Source organism: Lissotriton helveticus, chromosome 3_1 (assembly GCF_964261635.1).
Source record: "Lissotriton helveticus chromosome 3_1, aLisHel1.1, whole genome shotgun sequence".
In the NCBI taxonomy this organism is placed as follows: Eukaryota; Metazoa; Chordata; class Amphibia; order Caudata; family Salamandridae; genus Lissotriton; species Lissotriton helveticus.
In genome coordinates this window covers 744,053,477-744,072,846 of record NC_136061.1, presented here as the reverse complement: position 1 = coordinate 744,072,846, position 19,370 = coordinate 744,053,477, and the positions used below count along the sequence as shown (strand labels likewise).

The window sequence follows — 19,370 nt, the reverse complement described above, 5'->3', positions numbered from 1 at the left end:
CGCATTAGAATAGTGTAGTATGCTGTATGTTGTACTTAGTCATGGAATGGCCTTCTTGACGCAGTGCTGACTATGGTTCAGCTAACTAAATCTTCAAAGTGGAGGACCAGCCGTGAGGTAGTGATGGGGATACATGCAGAGTGATGTCACTTGTAGATGCCATAGGAAGGCTAATACTGGCGTTATGGCAATGGAATGATCTGGTTTGTCTAGAGGGATTTGAGGAGCGTAGCCCACTTAGTTGCTGCATGGTCAATAAGTAGTCGTGTGACCTCCTGTATCTACGGGGTAAAATTGGAGAGCAGTATCAAATTAGTCCCGTTAATGTAGTGGGGGTGGAGGAGTCGTCCCCCTTGAGGATTTACCCAGGCATTGGTGTATAATATCTCATAGGGATAGTGTGGGCATGAGTTGCTTACAAAGCACTCCAGGGTATTTCATCGTTAAGCCCGCTGTAGTGCGTGGATAGCCGGTGTATCCATCTTTGTTCTTTGTTGAAGAGACTTGTTTTGGATACATTGGGGAAAGCTTCTAGAATCACCCACTTCAGGGAATCTGGTGAATGGCTTTTTTCAAAGTAGTGGGCACACATTTTGGTGTTCGTTTTCTGGCAGCGGAAATTGCTGCGATGTTCCGATATTCGTAGTTTGATCGGTCGTGTGGTCATGCCTATGTAGTAGAGTTCGCATGGGCAAATGAGTAGGTATATACAATTGGCCGTGTTACAATTCGTGTGTGAGCGCATTTCCCACTTGAAGGTGTTGTTCAATGTGATGGTCTTCTGTGTCGAGGTGAATGTGCACGCTGTGCATGAGCCACAGGGATAGTGGCCTTTGACAGCAGGTTATTGCCACAATGTATCTTGTCTACTTTTGGTCTTAGGTTTTGGTCTGGTATTGATTAGCATGTCTTTGAGGTTTCTAGACCGCTTGAAGGCAAAGCGTGGTTGGTCAATTTGTAAAGTGCCAGTGTTGGTTATGCCCCAATGCTTTCTTAACACTTTTGTAATTTGGTTAGAAGCTGGTGTGTACGTAGTTACACATGTCAAAGTTTTGGTTTTCTGTTTATCTCTGTGCTCCAGTAGGCTTTCTCTATTGTTATTGCTTACCCTTTTCCTGGACATGGCAATGCACCTCAGAGGATAGTCTCTATCAGCAAGATTTTGTGCCAGGAATGCTGACTCTGTTTTGTAATCGCTCACTGCGCTACAGTTTCTCCTGACTCTCCGGAACTGGCCAAATGGTAAGTAATCCTTGAGTGATTTCGGATGGTGGCTGCTGTAAAGTTGTAGGCTGTTTATGGTCTGTACTTTTTTTGTACATTGTGGTTGCTAAAGTTCCCCCATCAAGTTTATTAGTTAGGTCCAGAAATGGTATCTCAGAGGGAGAGACGGAGATCGTAAACCTAAGGTAAGGGTTCAGATTGTTGACCCATTTGAAGAAGTTGTTGTACGTGTGTCTGTCCAGAAGATCAGAATATCATCAATGTAGCGCTTCCATAAACGGATGTTCTCTCGGTATGGGTTAGAGTCGTGGTCGATGTGGTGTCGCTCAAACGATATATAAACAACAGAAGGAGTCGCCCAACAGGACCAAACCAGTGGTCCTAAAGAGGGAGACGGAGATGCGGCAAAAGAAAATTATTCTTTTGTTTAGAAACCCCTCACTCACCAACCTGGTTGGTGACATGCTTCATCATCGGGGCCCACCCGATGACATATAGAGGCAGGCTACACTGGGCACGAAGGTACTCCCCATTGAAATACCCTGGGTCTGATGATAAAGTTGCCCTTTAAACTCGAAAAAGTTCTGTCAGGGCCAACGTCATTTAGCCATCTCTTACCTCCTTGCTGGAAAATTAGCAATTATGGATTTGGAAGATTTGATGCACTCTGGGACAAAATAATGCCACACTCTACAGGATGTGGTCACATATTGGAGGAGTTACCCTGCTCCCCTTGGTCAGAAGTGACCTCCTGCTTAACCCATAGAACTAGGAATAAGTATCTGAGAGTGGCAGACCTCTCCAGATCTGCTTCTTGAAACTTACTGAAGCAAGAAATGCCCTGTTCAGAAGTTTTGCTGTGCAAAGATTTCTAAGGCCTGACCTCTGAAGACTGCAACATCTGAAACTACAGCCCTGTGGGTGATCTTGTTGAAAAAGAACTAACGAGTGGACTCCCTAAAAGCTACAGGTTAAAAGAGCTCATCTGGAACATCACCAACTAAATCTACACCTTGGAGAAACATCAGTAGATTTGTAAGGGTTTTCTACCAGTGGATTGTGGAAACTGACATCCTCAACTTTCAAGTACCATCTTGGAGCTTCCAGACCCTTGGAGTAAGTTTGAGACACTTTGGGATCCCTTAAAGAACTTCAGGAAGAAGTTCAAGAAGTTTGGAGAACTTTGGATTAACTTTGAGAAAATGCTCCATTGAGGCACCGACTCAACCTGGCCAGCCAGGCCACCTGCCTTCAACCGCGAGCCGACCAAGCCATCCAGGTTCGTCCCGCTAAAAGCCATATGGGTCCAACTTCCAGAGTTTGACCGGTACTAGAAGAAAACTGAAGCTGGGGAACCCTCACTGGATCCGGCTACATGAGTAGCATCGAGAGACCCCGCGAGAAAAAGCTCCAGAAAAGTTTCCAAGTCCGCTCGTAGAAAAGGTGACCGGGAGCAACCACGAGAGCCACGCCGCCTGCCTTCCATCGTGTGCCGGCCTGGATTCCTGGGTTGCCCCGCTGAAGCGATCTTGAGAAATGTTTTACTTCCGCTCCAGGTAAGTTGACCGGGACCTCGTCAGAAGTCAAGCCGGCAAACCCTCACTGGATCCGGACTGGCTGGGAGCTTTGAGGGCCCTCTGGAAGAAAAGCTCCAGAAAAGTTTGAGTGTGACGGTAGAAACTGAGACCGGGACCTACCGAGAGCTGTAGCCCCTCAGGGCTTCATCGTGCCCAGCCTGAAACTTTAACTTTGGCTCAGTCTTTCACGTGCAGGTATCACAATATGGTGCTATAATCTTTTAAGTGCTATATTTTATCAAATCTTTGAAAATTCATATCTCCGGTTCCCTACATTGGATTATTGTCGTTTTGGTGTCATTTTAAAGATAAAAATATTTCTACTTTTATAAATTGGTGTTGGATTTTTATTATGTGTTGTGTCTTAATTATTTACTGAAATGGTGTTTTTAAATGCTTTACACGCCTGTCTTTGAAGTTAAGCCTGTCTGCTCGCAGACACGTTACCAAGGGTTCAGAATAGGAATAATTTTCTAAGATCTATGCTGAGTCTTATAATGTGTTAGTGCCTTATTACCAGTGGCAGACCTACATTTGCACCTATCTATAACCCACTTTCCAACATTTGGTGCGCAGCAGTGTGGATGAGGATTTGTGTTTAAGATGTACACCGTTCAGTGAATGAATTAAGATTATAAAAATCCTCTAAATTGCCTTAGAACAAAACTTTTAAGTTTGATTTTTGGAATTTGGACTAAACTGTTTTTAATCCATTGTTTTGATTTTTCCAAATTGTTCTAAGTCTGTTGTGCCTAGATTTTTGTGACCCAAAACTAGGGAACCATGGAGCTGTCCCATGGAACTGTCCCAGTTTAAGATGGCTGAGCTTAGGGAACAGTGTAGGCTTAGGGGGCTGCCTGCTGCCAAGGAGATGAGGAAGGCAGGGTTGCTTGAGTCCCTACAGGCCTGGGCCGGAGAACGGGAAGAGAACCCAGGAGGAGTAGAGGATGTACCCCCCCCTAGCACACCAACCTCACCCACGAGGAGGCTGAGGATGAGACCTCTTCCATCATTACTAGTGTTAGCCAGGTGATTCCATAAAGTGGGAAAGGTTCCCTTGCAGAGAGACAGCTTCAGGCTCAATTAACTTTGATAGCTTTAGAGCAGTAGAAATCGCAATTGGCTATGGGAGAAGGAGGAGTTGAAAAGAAATGGTGGCATTGAAAATTATGAAGATTTTGAGATGTCCAAGGGAGGTGCATTTGAACCTAAACTTCCCAAGGGTATAGTGCCCAAGTGCACTGAGGGGGGTGGCATTGACCGGTGGCTAGCAGCTTTTGAGAGGGCCCTTAGAATGAGTAGGGTCCCCTTAGGTATTGGAGTGCACTCATGTGGGAGTTGATTCCAGTAGCCGGGAGGGATAGGCTCCTGATCATGAAGGAAGAGGATGCAGAATCATACCCGCGGATGAAGGCATGCCTAGTCAAGAGATTTTGTCTGACTCCAGAACAGTATAGGGTGAAGTTTAGAGGCACCCAGAAATTGAGTTCAAAGTCTTGAGTGGACTTTGTGGACGTTTCAGTGAAAGCACTGGAAGGCTGGATTGTTGGTAACAAAGTTAACACATATGAGGAATTGTATAATTTGTTTTTGAAAGAACATATTTGGACTCATTGTGCAGAAGAGAGGTTACGCCAGTATCTAGTGGACTCTAAGCTGACAGACCCCAGAGAGCTGGGGGAAGCAGCTGATGAGTGGGTGAGAACCCAGGTTTCCATTCAGGACCGGGGGTCACCAGAAGAAAGGAGGACAGGTCCATTCCCAAGGGAAAGCCCAGAGAAATTAAGGTAAAAAAACCTAAGGAGTCCTCCAAAGACCCCCACAAACCTGCGGAAGGAGGCATGAGGGGTGGGGGAGGGGGGCCCCGAGCCAGCCCAAATTCAAAGGGAGGGGATTTCAGGGAAGCCTGGTAGGTTCTTTGATCCCTCAAAGGTGGGTAAGTGCTTTGACTGTAACCAGCCAGGGCATAAGCAGGGAGATGCTGTCTGCGCCAAGAAGCTATCCCCTAAGGGGCCATCCACAGGGATTGCCAGTGTGAGTGTAGGGGGGAAGACTGGTGCCCCAGAGAGGGGTAGTCAGGTGGTGAAAGCAGCCTTAGTGTCCCTGGGTGGGTGAATATTGCAACCCCTGCTGCCTTACCTCCAAAAATGGACAAGTACAGGCAGAGGCCCAAAGTGAATGGGACTGAGGTTGAGCCTATCAGACACTGGGGCTAGTGTAAGTATGGTGCTGGATGAACTGGTGCCTCCAGAGAGGTTGTTACCTGGTGAGTTTCACCAGGTAACATATGCAATCCGCACTACCAAACTCCATCCTATGGCTGTGGTGGAGTTGGAATGGGTAGGTGTGACAGGCCCTATGAAGGTAGCTGTTCCAAAGGTGCTCCCAGTCCAGTGTTTACTGGGCAATGATCTTGAAGCCTCTGTGTGATCAGAGGTGGAGAGAGGACTCCATATGAAAATGTTAGAGATCCTTGAGTGGGTATGTGCTGTCACTAGGTCACATACTAGCCAGAAGGGAGGGACTGGACACTCACTTGGACCCTGGAACAAAGGGCCAAGCATCCAAGGACAAGGGCACTGGGCCTGGTGAGCCAGCCCAGGGAACTTCAGAGGTGCAGGAAGAATCTAACCCTGATGGGTAGGATCTGCCCTCTGACGGTTGGACTCCATCCCTGCCAGAGCTGTCAGATTTGGCAGAACTGACCGGAGTGGGTGGACCCTCCAGAGAGGAGTTCAGTCAGGGACAGCGTGACTGTCCCTCCTTTGAGGACTTGAGCCGGATTGCTTCCAAGCAAGAGGAGGGGGATGACAGTGGGTTTCACAAACTCTACTGGGTCGATGGACTGCTTTATACTGAGGCCAGAAACCTCAAGAAGGGGGCCACCAGGAAGTTGGTGGTGCCCCAGAAGTACTGAGAATTCATCCTGACTTTGGGTCATGATATCCCCTTGGCAGGACATTTGGGACAGACAAAGACATGGAACCGGTTGGTAAACCATTTCTACTGGTCCCATATGTCTGAAAAGGTAAAGGAGTTTTGCAGCTCCTGTGTCACCTGTCAGGCCAGTGGCAAGGCAGGGGGCAAGACAAAGGCTTCCCTAATACCACTGCCAGTGGTTGGGGTTCCTTTTGAAAGGTTGGGGATGGACATTGTTGGTCCCCTGGACCCACCTACTGCATCAGGGAATAGGCATATCTTAGTGGTAGTTGACCATGCCACTAGGTACCCTGAAGCCATACCTCTTGGAACCATTGATCCTCCTGCGGTGGCTAGAGCACTGCTTGGTGTGTTCGACAGATTGGGTTTTCCAAAAGAGGTTTTGTCAGATAGGGGCACAAACGTCCTGTCCAGTTATCTGACTGCTATGTGGGATTAGTGTGGTGTCGACTACAAGTTCACCACCCCCTATCACCTACAAGCAAATGGTCTTATTGAGAGATTCCCTGCCAATCAGGCACCCAGGGCCTGTGTTCCTTCCCTAAAAACTGTACTAAAGCCTAAACCCAATTGGCATCTCTGGCCACATGTCAGACCCTGGTAAATGGTACCCTAGGTACCCAGGGCATTGTGTCCGGAGAAGGCCCCTAAGGGCTGCAGCACTTATTGTGCCACCCTTAGGGCCCTGTACCCTGACACACACACACACTGCCTTTGTAGGCTGAGTGTCTTGGTGCAGAACTAAACAGAGAGTCGACATGGCACACATCCCTTTGTGCCATGCCCAAAAACCCACTGCCCTGGCATACATCAGCCACCCCTCTAGCTGGGTGCCCTATGCCAGTGGTGAGGGCCCTGTGCCCCTACAATACTCAGGGCCATTCCTGGTCACTGTAAGTGCAGTGATGCCATTAAGAGTGTATGATTCTGGGAGGTTGTCATTACGAACTCCACAGCACCATAATGGCTACACTGAAGAGTGACAAGTTTGATATCAAACTTCTCAGCACATTAAACCAACACTGATGCCAGTGTGGGATTTAATGTAAAATGCACTACAGAGGGCATCTTAGAGATGCCCCCTGAAACCTAACCTCCAATCCACGTCTTGTCTGAGAGGCTGCCTAGGCTGCCACACAGCAGACATGTTGCTGGACCCCTGGGTGGAGAGCCCTGCTCTCCTGGGCCTGCAACAATGCACATCCTGGGACGAGGTGCCAAGCCTCCTCCCCAGGATGGGCAGGGGAAGCTTCAAAGACATTCTGCCTTTGTGAACTTCTCCAGACCACTTGCTGTACTCAGCAACTGTCCCCCCACCGGTTCTGACCCCCACTCTGGCAGGAAGAACGGCGGGAAACTCTAAGTGAGAAAAGTGGGTGTGCCAGCCTATGCCAACTCCACCCGTCAGGTGGGAGAGGCGAGGTGAAACACAACTCTGGGCTCCGGCCATCTTGAGGATGGGGAGCCCTGCCCAATCACAGCTAAGCTCCTGCCCCGTCCCACAGGAAAGGAGCAGGCTAGGGGGTGTACTCACCCCAGGACAGGGATCCATTGGTCCCTGCCCTTACCCTACCTGTAACGCCCCTAAATTTATTATTTAGGGGCACCCTGAACCTTCCTTCCTCAGATCCCGATTGCAATAGGAAGAAGAACAAGAAACAAGAAGACCTGCCCTGCAGCTGCTAACAAGAGGACGACACCCACTGACTTGGCCCCAGAATCCTACAGGCCTGTTGATCCTTGAACCTGCTCCTGCGAAACAGCAACCTCGAAAACCCCGGAGGACCTGCCTGCCTTGAACCTTCCAAAAGATTGGGACTCCCACGAGCAGTGGTTCTGCTCAAACAGCAATACCCCTGGTGCCAGCCAGGAACCACGTATCCAGCACACTCTGCACCCGCCGAGCCCGGCGTGTCCCCGAGTTATCCAAGACCACGAGGATGTCCCCCCCGGTGAAGGTGACCCAGAGTACAGTGCCCAAAGACCCTCCTCGACGAACCTAACGACGCCTGCAGTCTCAGAACAAGGGACCCCATCCAACTGCGATCCGTTAAGGGTAAGATTACCCGACACCAAAAGACTCGCCCTGCGGCTCCCTGGGCCTTCCTTTGAGGTACGTACCTCTTCTCCAAGATCCCAACTTACTCAGACGTGAGTCCCAGGCTCCACACAACCCTGGGTTAGACACTGGCTATATGCAAATCAGCTCTGACCCTGTGCCTCATGGGAACAGTCCAGTCCGAACTACCAAGCCATGTCTTTCCCAGACCGGAATCAAGCATCCAAGGACCGGTTTCTGGCTACTAGCCTTCATCAGCCTGGATAGCTTGACTCCAGTGGTGTGGAGAGCCTGGGACTCACATCTGAGCATACCCAGCCAATCCATTGTTTTTTTGCACTCCACACCACCCTGGGTTAGACACTGATTTAGGCCCAGATCCTTGTACTGGGGTGAATGTATGACCTTGTTCTACATTCTGTCCATCGACTGTGTTTTTTGCAATTTTCACCCCGAGTGGGCTGGGTATGCTCAGACGTGAGTCCCAGGCTCTCCACACCACTGGAGTCAAGCTATCCAGGCTGATTAAGGCTGACAGCCAGAAACCTGTCCTTGGATGCTTGATTCCGGTCTGGGAAAGACATGGCTTGGTAGTTCGGACTGGACTGTTCCCATGAGGCACAGGGTCAGAGCTGATTTGCATATAGCCAGTGTCTAACCCAGGGTGGTGTGGAGTGCAAAAAAACGATGGATTTAGGCCCAGATCCTTGTACTGGGGTGAATGTATGACATTGTTCTACATTCTGTCCAACAACTGTGTTTTTTGCAATTAGATCTAGAATGGCAGAGTACATGGCAAACAGGAAACTGGAGGCCAGCCAGGAGCTCATGAAGCACTGGTATGATCAAAAGGCTACTATGCAGGAGTATACTCCAGGACAATTGGTGTGTGTTGGAACCAGTGGCTCCCAGGGCCCTCTGATGAGTGGAGTGGGCCCTATCCAATTTTAGAAAAGAAGGGTGAGGTTACCTATTTAGTTGACCTTGGCACCCCCAGGAACCCTCATAGGGTCCTGCATGTGAATAGATGGAAACCCCACTATGACAGGACAGACATAACCATGTTACTGGTCACTGATGAGGGTGTGGAGGAGGAAACTGAGCCTGTGTTCGACCTCCTCTCCACTAATGTGCAAAATGGGTCAGTGGAGGGAGTTGTGTTAGCTCCCAAGTTGACAGACCAGCAGCACAGAGACTGTAGGTAAGTGCTGGAGCAGTTTGCTGGCCTGTTATCTTTGACACTGTTCGGTGCATTTGAGTTGTGTATAAATATTCAGTATAGGATTGTGACATGTATTATTGGTTATTGTATTATTTGCAGCCCTGAAGAAGTCTGTATGTCATAGACTGACTAGACGAAACACGTGTTGGCTGATATTGTGTAACACATTGGATGAAGAAATCAAATGACGATAAGATGGAATAAAAACGCATGAACATTGGATCAAATTGACTTTATTTGAAAGACGAGTGCTTGGTGGATAACTGTCTATGTTTAGTCACTTGTTGACTTTAATTTGAGTAGTGGTAACCTACTCTTTCCACTTAGAGCACCAATTGGACTGGAATTTGTATATACATGTTCGAGGCATATGGGCTGCAGATGGTACATTTATGAATAGATCGCCATCTGGTGTTGGGCTCGGATGATTGCACTTTGTTTTTCTTCTGGAGAAGTCTTTGTCGTCATAGATGACTCCTCCTCTCGGTGTTAGTGCGCATGGGCATCGGCTCCATCCTTAGATTGTTTTTTTCCGCCATCGGGTTCGGATGAGGATCGAAGCGCTCCGGACCGACTTCAAAAAAGAAGGTTATAACCGGCGCGTATTCCTTTCCAAATCGACGGTATTGTTATCGAACGCGACTTTACTCCATACCGACGTGGTTCGAAGGACGACGACTACGAGAAACTCGACGTAGTCCAGCCCGGGGTCCATGGAAAGGACTCCATTCAAAAAATGTCCAACGTGTGGTGCTAAGTTCCCACACAAGGACCTACACGAGGTGTGCAACCTCTGCTTGTCCCCTGAACACGAATCCAGGGACTGTGAGGCCTGTGCAGCGTTCTCTTCAAAGTCGACGATTAGAAACCGTCGAGCCCGAAGACACGAGGTATCGAGAATGCAGTCACAAGCAATCCCGGAGCTGTTCGAGGACCAGCACCCAGAAGAGGAGGAAGAAGAGGCCGACGAGGCGGGGTCTGAAGCGGACGAGTCTGACGTCGAGGAAATCGACGTCCAACAAACCGTGAGTGACGACGTCCCTTTACCAAAAAACAGACCCCCCACGGTATTGACCCCGCCTTCGAGCCCGGTCAGACAACCGAAAAAAGTTTCCAACGCCCCGCCTTCGAGCCCGGCAACGAAACAGAAACCGAAACACTCGGTCTCCCATCATAGTGGTTCCGGTTCCGATAAACGGACCACATCGACACCGAAGCACCAAGTCAAGGAAAGCTCGAAGTCGAAGCAGTCCATGTCGACACCGAAGCACGCTTCGGCGTCGAAAACACCCTCGACACCGGGGACATCTTCGATACCGAAGAAATCGGATCCGAATAAAATCTCGGCACCGAAAATACAAATGGACATTCAAAAGAAAAAACACCTTTCGGACCCGAAAACTGCGGTACCGACACAGGAACACGGGACTGATCCTAAACAAAAGACTCTGTTTATTGACCCAAAGACTGGCAAGGTAGTCACAGAACTACCTAAAAAGAGGAAGAATGAACATTCGGACGACAAGACTCATCCGAAGAAGAGAACAATGGGGACGAATACAACTCCTCCCTCTTCTCCCAAACCTAGACACACACCATCTTCTCCTCTTCCTCACAATAGGCCAAATATTCCTCCCACACGACCATCTACACCTACAACAGATGTAGAGAGTGACACAGGGGAGGGGGAACAGCCTGGGGATGATGAAGACACAATCCCAGAGGAGGCAGACCCATGGGAAGAGTATAATGTAGGGTCAGATAATGATACCGACCCTGAATTGTATCCCTCAAAACCTTCACCTCCTGATGACAATACTGGGTTTGCACAACTCATTAATAGAGCAGCAACATATCATAAGGTAGATCTACATGCAGAACCTCAAATACAGGATTTCTTATTAGAAACACTACCTACTGCACAAAGAACATCAGGAACACTACCAATGCTTAAGGGCCTTCTCAGTCATACATCTGAGATATTCAAAGACCCAGTGAGGGCTAGGGTATTGAACCCAAGAATCGATAAAAAATATAGGGCAGCTCCAAAAGACCCAATATACATTAAAGGGCAAATTCCTCTAGACTCACTAGTGGTCACAAACGCTCGTAAGAGAGCAAACTCTTTATCTACAGGAGAAGCTCCACCTCCTGACAAAGAGTCTAAACTAATAGATGCCTCTGGCAAGAGAGTAGCATCTCAAGCGGCAAACAGTTGGCGCATAGCTAATACGCAAGCACTACTTGCAAGGTACGACAGAGCGCATTATGATGAGTTAGAAAAACTCATCACACATCTCCCTAAAGAACATCAGAAGAGGGCAGATCAACTCATACAAGAAGGGAAGTTAATTACTAACACTTCAATAAAGTGCGCCCTAGACGCGGCAGAAACTGCAGCAAGGTCTACAAACACAAGCATCATGTTAAGGAGACATGCATGGCTCAGAGTATCAGGGTTCAAACAAGAGGTACAAACATCGTTACTGAACCAACCTTTTGATGGGAAAACACTTTTCGGCACAGGGACAGATGAGGCCCTAGAAAAGATGAAGAAGGATACCGAAACGGCTAAATCAATGGGAGCATTGCAACAGCCGACACAAAGAGGTTCCTTTCGTAGATCCACCTATAGAGGAGGATCCAAAAATACAGGTACAAGCCAGCAGCAAACCTCTTTTACACCTACATCACCCAGAGGTAATTCCAGAGGTGGCTACAGGGGTAACAACAACAAGGGTAGAGGTCGCGGAAACAACAACAACCGCAACTCTCCAACCCCAAAACAGTGACTTCATACAGCTCCCCCCAGACCATATAACACCGGTCGGGGGACGCCTATCACAGTTCCTACCTGTCTGGGAAAACATCACATCAGACAGGTGGGTAAGACAAATTATCCAACATGGTTATTGCCTAGAACTCACAGCTACCCCACCAAACATCCCCCCCAAACAGCGTCCAATGAAACAAGATCACCTGGCACTGTTAAAACAAGAGGTACTATCACTGCTAGAAAAGCATGCCATAGAGAAGGTCCCACAGCACCAACAAGGAACAGGAGTATACTCCCTATACTTCCTAATTCCCAAAAAGGACGGGTCTCTAAGGCCAATACTGGACCTAAGACCTCTCAACGCATACATAAATTCGGAACATTTCCACATGGTCACGCTCCAACAAGTACTTCCTTTACTGAAGAAAGGGGACTTTCTTTCTACACTGGATCTAAAAGACGCTTACTTTCATATCCCTATTCACAAAGCCCACAGGAAATACCTCAGGTTTGTGGTAGAAGGACAACATTATCAGTTCAAAGTCCTTCCGTTTGGTGTCACAACGGCACCAAGGGTGTTCACAAAATGCCTGGCAGTGGTAGCAGCTCACCTAAGAAGACAACAAATTCATGTCTTCCCATACTTGGACGACTGGCTAATAAAGGCCAGGTCACAAGAGGAATGTCTTCAAAACACACAAAAGACAATTCAGCTACTACACCAGCTGGGGTTCACGGTGAACTACACAAAGTCACACCTACAACCAAACAAGGTTCAACAATATCTGGGGGCTACTATAAACACAGAAAAAGCCAAAGTGTACCCCAACCCAGTCAGGATCCAAACAATGCTTACAATCATTCAAAGATTCCAGCCACAACACTCACTAACAGCAAGAGTGTTCATGCAGCTATTAGGCATGATGTCATCCTGCATACTGCTAATACCATATGCCAAACTACAAATGCGTCCGCTACAAGAATGCTTAGCGACACAGTGGAATCAGGCTCAAGGGCAGATTACAGATCTGGTGTTGGTAGACGACCGCACACACCGCTCTCTGAAGTGGTGGAACATAACAAACATTACCAAGGGGCGGTCGTTCCTAGAACCAATTCCACGGGTGACAATAACAGCAGACGCATCGCTCACCGGATGGGGAGCACATATGGACAAATACACAGTACAAGGAAGGTGGAGTGTGCAGGAAAGAACACTGCACATCAATCATCTAGAACTACTAGCAGTGTTTCTAGCATTGAAAGCCTTCCAGATACATGTTACCAACAAAGCAGTCCTGATCAGAACAGACAACATGACAGCAATATATTATATTCAAAAACAGGGGGGGGACGCACTCTCTCCAACTATCCAGACTAGCACAGGAAATTTGGAGATGGGCCATTCCTCAAAACATCTATCTGTTAGCCGAACACCTACCAGGAGTCCAAAACCAGATAGCAGACATCTTAAGCAGACAATCGGAACAAATACACGAATGGGAACTGCACCACCAAATACTGCAACCATTCTTCCAAAGATGGGGACAACCAGAGATAGACCTCTTTGCCACTCATCAGAACGCAAAATGCCAAAGCTTCGCGTCCAGGTATCCACATCACCTGTCGCAGGGCAATGCGTTATGGATAAACTGGTCCAACAAATTTGCATACGCTTTTCCCCCTCTCCCACTAATCCCATTAGTGGTCAGGAAGCTGCAACAACATTCAATGACCATGATACTAGTAGCACCCACGTGGGCAAGACAGCCGTGGTTCACCACGCTCCTGCAACTCTCACAAGTGCCACATCAAAAGTTACGGATTCTACCCATGCACCTTACACAGAACCATGGAGAAATAATGCACCCAGATCCAACTCAATTGAACTTAGCGATCTGGCTCCTGAAATCCTAGAATTTGGGTACTTAGATCTACCCCCAAATTGCATGGATATAATTAAACAAGCAAGACGTCCAACCACCAGAGCATGTTATGCAGCTAAGTGGAAGAGGTTTGCTATACACTGTACGAATAACAATATCAACCCTCTGGACGTATCAACAAAGGAGATTATTTGTACACGCAGTGCGCTCCAGCATAACTGTTACCCCCTATAATATTGCTGTTATCTTTGACCCCAGGCATCTCTGAGTGGTGCGTGCACCACATTGACACTGGTGACAGCCTACCGGTCAAAAACAAACTGTACAGGCTGTCTGACCATGCCCGAGCCAGCATTAAAGCCGTGGTTGCTAAGATGCTGGAACTGGGGGTAATTGAACCATCTGAGAGTCCATGGGCCAGTCCAGTGGTGCCGGCACCTAAACCTAATCCTCAGGGGGGACCCAATGAGTTAAGGTTCTGTGTGGGCTGCAGAGGACTGAATGCAGTCACAAAGACTGACGCTCACCCTATTCTTAGAGCTGATGAGCTCATTGAAAGGTTAGGGGCTGCTAAATACCAGAGTACTTTTAATTTGACTTCAGGTTACTGCCCTCACTGATGGAGCAAAGGAGAGGTCCGCATTCTCCACACCAGAGGGACATTATCAGTTCAAGGTAATGCCCTTTGGCTTAAAGAATGCACCTGCCACCTTCCAAAGGTTGGTGAACAAGGTCTTGTCTGGGTTGGAACAGGTCAGTGCAGCTTACCTGGATGATATATCTGTATACAGTTCTACCTGGGGGGGGAAATCACTTAAGCCACCTAAGGGAAGGGCTTTAGGCCATGCAGCAGGCAGGCCTAACTATTAAGGCAAGCTAGTGCCAAATAGGGCAGAGTAATGTGGGAAGAGGTGTGGCGCCGCGGCCAGGGCGACTGACGCCGGACGCTGGGGATCACGGTTCGATCCCTGGCTCTGGCGGCAGGGGTCTGCCCAGCCCGGAGATACCCCTTCGGGGGTGATTCGTGCACTATACAAGTACTGGATTTACATTTTTTATTTACATTTACCTTGGCCTCCTAGTAGATGGGGGCCATGCACAGCCTCTCCAAGCTAAAATCCAAACTATTTTGGATTGGACATCTCCTGTTACCCTGACTCAGGTCAGGGCATTCCGTGGACTGACAAGGTACTATAGAAGGTTTGTTCAAAATGATGGGACCATTGTTGGGCCCCTAACACTACTCACTTCTAAAAAGAACCCCAAGATGGCGATATTGACCCCAGAGTGTCAGAAGGCTTTTGACACTCTGAAAGCTGACATGTGTTCAGCACCAGTGCTACTGGCCCCTGACTACACAACATAATTTGTGGTTCAGACAGATGCTTCAGAGCAAGGGATTGGGGCAGTGTTGTCACAGCTAAATGAAGGGTGCCTTGATCAGCCAGTTGCCTTTATTAGCAGGAGGTTTCTTCCCAGAGAGCAGAGGCGGAGTGCCATTGAGAATGAGTCTTTTGCTGTGGTGTGGTCCCTGAAAAAGTTGAGACCATATTTGTTTGGAACTAACTTTCATGTTCAAACTGACCTCTCAGATGGCTCATGCAGATGAGAGGGGAGAATCCAAAGCTGTGAAGGGTGTCTATTACCCTACAGGGTAATAGCCAGTTTGAAGTGGAACACAGACCTGGGGTTGCCCATGCAAAGGCAGATGGACTATCCAGGTTTCTCCACTTAGCTGATGAGGACTACCAGGGTGTAGGTTAGTAACCCATCACCTTTTGTTTTGGGGTGGGGTGGGGTGGAGAGGAGAGCTGTGTTGCAAAGTCACCCTGTGCCCTGGACACCACTCAACTTTTTTTGCTGATGAATACTGGTGGTACCTGACTCTGACTGACCCTGGGCTCTGCCTAACCAGACCCAGGGCAGTGTTATGCTGAAATAGACACAGTAGAATACAGTTAAAACACCTACATACACTATGGTATAAAATGGTATGGTGGGGTACCCCTGTGATTGGCAGGACCTACCCTATAGGCCCCTAGTATATATTAGGGCATGGGGATTGAAACAACCTAGACATCCCTAGTACCCTAGGGCATGGCAGTTTAGATGCCAGCAGCTCTTTTTGCACTTGCATGTGTGCACTTCTGAAGCCTGAGGTCAGTTTAAAAGCAGCCCTGGGTGCCAGGACTGCTTTTAAAAAGTAAATTGTGCCCAAACTCAACTTTGGTGTTTGGGGCACTTAAAATGGATAACCTACAATGTTTTGGCATATAAGGAACCCCCAGGGTCTCCACTAGGTATCCCAGAAGTTTTAGGTATTTATAAGGTACACCCTTATAAAAATGAGTTCTTATATGCCTGGGTAAAGTGAAATTTCACATTTCACTCCCCACATTGTGGTAAAGTGCTGCTTAAATTCAACTTTGATACTAGGAGCACTGTGGAGGGAGAATCTGCAATATTTCTACAGATTAAGCTCTCCTAGTTGCACATGGGGTGGAGTTCCTGTATATATAAGACAAGTACTTATAACAAATGTTTTTGTAAGTCCTTGTGCTGGAAAAATGGCCCAAGCCATTTTTCCCATTGCAAATCCTGTTACATAGGTTAACATGGTAGGAAGTTATTGATTAATACCTTTTGATAGGAATGCCATTCAAAGACTTCCTAGAATGGCATTAATAAATCCAACAATATCATATTGTTGAATTTCTCCTAAAGTGTACATACAAGAAGTTATAAGACTTCCTTGTTTGTAAGCCCAAATTCAGCCTTCCAGTGGTCTGCGCTGATTGGTCAGAGTTAAGTGGATTAGCCAGGCTGCCTTGAAGAGGTGACAAAGAGCCCCTGGGGTTAACCAGCTCTGCTGGCAGGGTAGTGTGCTGTTCTATAGGAATGCCACACCAGGGGGAGAGTTGTAAACTATGTTCTCCAAAGAGGAGAGTAGGGACCAGTGTCATTTACAGCACTGAACTTCCCATCTTAGGCAGATGATCGGATTAAGGAAAGTATGAGCAGATGCAGGGGGGAGAGTCTAAGTAAATTAGCCATCCTAGGGTTGTGTTTAGCCAGCTCTTACCTCCTTGCTGGAAAATCAGCAATTATGGATTTGGAAGAGTTGATGCACTCTGGTACAAAATAATGCCACACTCTACAGGATGTGGTCATATATTGGAGGAGTTACCCTGCTCCCATTGGTCAGAAGTGACCTCTTGCTTGACCCAGAGAACTAGGAATAAGTATCTGAGAGGGGCAGAGTCCTCCAGATCTGCTGCTTGAAACTTACTGAAGCAAGAAATGCCCTGTTCATGAAGTTTTGCTGTGCAAAGATTTTTAAGGCCTGACCTCTGAACACTGCACCATCTGAAACTACAGCCCTGCGGGTCATCTTGTTGAGAAAGAACTAAAGAGTGGACTCCCTGAAAGCTACAGGTTAAAAGAGCTCATCTGGAACATCACCAACTAAATCTACACCTTAGAGAACCATCAGTAGATTTGTAAGGGTTTTGTACCAGTGGATTGTGGAAACTGACGTCCTCAACTTTCAAGGACCATCTTGGAGCTTCCAGACCCTTGGTTGTAAGTTTGAGACACTTTGGAATCCCTTGAGGAACTTCAGGAAGAAGTTCAAGAAGTTTGGAGAACTTTGGATTAACTTTGAGAAAATGCTCCATTGAGGCACCGACTCAACCTGGCCAGCCAGGCCCCCTACCTTCAACCACGAGCCGGCCAAGCCATCCAGGTTCGTCCCGCTAAAAGCTCCATACGTCTAACTTCCAGAGTTTTCCGGGACTAGAAGAAAACTGAAGCCAGCAAACTCTCACCAGATCCGGCTACATGAGTAGTATCGAGAGACCCCGCGAGAAAAAGCTCCAGAAAAGTTTCTAAGTCCGCTCGTAAGAAAGGTGACCGGGAGCAACTGCGAGAGCCAAGCCGCCTGCCTTCCGTCGCATGCCGGCCTGGGTTGCCTCGCTGAAGCGATCTTGAGACATTTTCCAAGTCTGCTCCAGGGAAGTTGACCGGGACCTCGTCACAAGTCAAGCCGGCAAACCGTCACCGGATCTGGACTGGCTGTGAGCTTTGAGGGCCCTCGGGAAGAAAAGCTCCAGAAAAGTTTATAAGTGGGAAGGTAGAAACTGAGACCGGAACCAGCTGGGAGCTGTAGCCGCTCAGGGCTCCATCGCGCCCACCCTGGAACTTTGACTTTGGCCTGGTCTATCGCGAACAGGTATCACAATATGGTACTATAATCTTCTAAGTACTATATTTTATAAAAATCTTTGAAAATTCATATCTCCGGTTCCCTACATTGGATTTTTGTTGTTTTGATGTCATTTTAAAGATAAAAATAAATTGGTGTTGGATTTTTATTATATGTTGTGTCTTAATTATTTACTGAAATGGTGTTTTAAATGCTTTACATACCTGTCTTTGAAGTTAAGCCTGTCTGCTTGCAGCCACGTTACCAAGGGTTGAGCATAGGAATAATTTTCTAAGACCTATGCTGAGTTCTATCATGTGTTCGTGGCCTAATTGCCAGTGGCAGACCTACATTTGCCCCTACCAATAACCCATAGTGAAGCCAGAAAGTTCTTCAAGCTGCAAAGCTACACCGACAGGTAAGAAACTATACGATATTCTCGAACACGTCGAGTATATAGCAGTGTTTTTGCTTTTGCCCCAGATAACTTCAGGGTGTTTGTCTGTTTTGAGGCTTTTGTCCAGTCAAATTGCCATATCCTCTTTTATGTCTAACACGTGCTGTTCCGCCATTCCTAATTTGGTTACATACTTATGAAGACGTTCAGACATACGATCCTTTCCTAGAGATAAATGCATTGGCTTTTCCATCTGTTAAATGTAGGGTTTTTCTCATGTCAGTATGTTTTTGATGTATCTGGGCATTTAAAAAAATGAGGGAATCAGCCATGTCCTGTGGAGCTTGATCTTTATCCACAGTACAAACTAAGGGCCTAGACTGAAGGTATAACTTGGATTGTATTTGGTCAGTATTACCCATCTTAGTTAGGACTGTCACCAAATGAATCCTTTAATGAGAGTAGATCACAGTGTCCAGTTAGACCATCCTGTCTCGTGCACCAAACCTGGTCAGTTAATTTGTTTGCCTGCATTAGTCACTGAAGCTGCATCTATATTACAGCAAAGGCCTCATACGAGAGTCCAGTTGGTGTTTTAGGCTGCCAGTCCTCCTGTGGTGATCAGCTAAGCGCCTCAGCTGCCCCCCAGATTCTATGAGGGCAAAGCAGAGTGCCCAGTCTGTCCTGTGCAAGTATCAGTGGATGGAAGTCACTCTCCAAAATAAACAATGGCTTCACGTTTACACTGACCAGAGCTGGACAGAGGGACCAAATTGTTAAAACCATTTACTTTGTTTTAGCATCTAGGTTTCATGTAGACAGAGGTCGGTGTTATGCAGCTGCTCGCTAATGTCTTGATTCCGTAGCTGTGTTAATGGTGCACAGGTTCAGTCTACTTGAGCTTCTATTTGCTTCCCTCATAAATGTACTCTTGGAGCTTTGCGATAAGTCCCCCACCTGTTGTTAACCATTGCTGTGCTCCCCATAATGGCCCCAGAGGCCTCACCACAGTGCAGATATAGCCCGAACTCACTCCATCCTGGTGCCCAGTTTGTAATTCTCCACAGTGTTTTATGTGCCAGATC

At 47.5% G+C, this 19,370-nt stretch overlaps 1 protein-coding gene across 4 annotated transcripts in view; it reads left to right on the top strand.

Annotated features, from left to right (window-relative positions):
* Positions 1–19,370, top strand: part of USP47 (ubiquitin specific peptidase 47) — a 1,403,284-nt gene that overhangs the window by 310,330 nt on the left and 1,073,584 nt on the right. The window lies entirely within an intron of this gene.